We start from the raw sequence: 1278 nt of genomic DNA, 5'->3' as shown, positions 1-1278 counted from the left end.
GAAGTTCTTACGCACATTCGTGCGAAACTTCCTATGCTGCAGCTTATGTCCGTTTCCCCTTGTCCTGTCTCCATGTACCACTGAAAAGAGACTGGCCTCACCATTATGGCCGCCACACCTCAGATATTTATAAACCTGGATCAGGTCCCCTCTCAGTCATCTTTTCTCAAGGCTAAACAGACCCAGTTCACTTAGCCTTTCTTCATAGGGGAGATGTTTGGACTCACAAGCTTCTGTCACATTATTAAATCATATCTGGTGGTCTGTAAAATGAGGCAGTAACACCCTCTGTGCCTTTGTTGACCTGTATCTTTATAAAAAGGAGGGCATATAATCTTCTCGCTCACCTTAATAATGGCCATAAATACCTAAATGGAGAATGAAAAGAGGATGAGCCAAGTCTTCTCGGTGTCCAATTCCAGCACAGGAGGTACTGGGCACAAATTGCAGCATACGAAGTTCCCTCTGACCATTAGACAGCCCTTCTGTGCTGTGCCTGTGATGGAGTACATGCACTGGGAACCAAAGGCTATGGGGTCTTCTCCTTAGAGATAATACTAAACTCGGAGGCTGATAGTACTAAACTGGGAAGAGCTGCTGACTCTACTGACGTTAGATAGGCCTTTCAGATAGATCTGAACTAATTAGAGAGCTGGGCAATCTCCATTTACCTGGACTTTAACAAGAACAAGTGCTAGATCCTGCACTTGGTGGCTCCCCAGGGCAATGGTCATGGCGCTGAGCTTGCCAGAGTTGACAAGTGTCTGAACAGTGCTCTCAGTTGTATGGCCTGATTTTTGGGTGGTCCTGTGTGAAGCCAGGAGGTGGTCTCAATGATCGATATGGGTCCCTTCCAACTCAGGATATTTTATATTATATGATCCCCAGAAACTGCCTGGGCATAAGCCTAAGCACCTTGCTCTGGCTGTCACTGCTGGAACAGAGTCTGAACAGATGGACCCAAGGGGCCCTTCCTGTAATAATTTTGGGTAGGAAATGGGGTGAGGTTTACAAAGCTAATGGTTGCTGAGTCATCTCTGCTCTTTAATTCCTTTTGCTTCTAGATATACATCTGTTATTAAATGCCTCTAAAGATACTCCAAGCTTCAAAAATCTCTGTGCAGTGTTCCCTTACAGGTTTCTACATGCTTTTTTTTCTGTCTTCACACAGTAAATGTTGTTGGGGTAAGGAGCACAGCAGAGAGGTTGGAGAATACTGTCCAAAGAAAGCAAAAAATTAGGTTTAGCAGTCAATAGACCTCACCTCACATTTATTTT

The sequence above is a fragment of the Meleagris gallopavo genome, chromosome Z (assembly GCF_000146605.3).
Source record: "Meleagris gallopavo isolate NT-WF06-2002-E0010 breed Aviagen turkey brand Nicholas breeding stock chromosome Z, Turkey_5.1, whole genome shotgun sequence".
In the NCBI taxonomy this organism is placed as follows: Eukaryota; Metazoa; Chordata; class Aves; order Galliformes; family Phasianidae; genus Meleagris; species Meleagris gallopavo.
Note: the sequence above shows the minus strand (reverse complement) of the source record.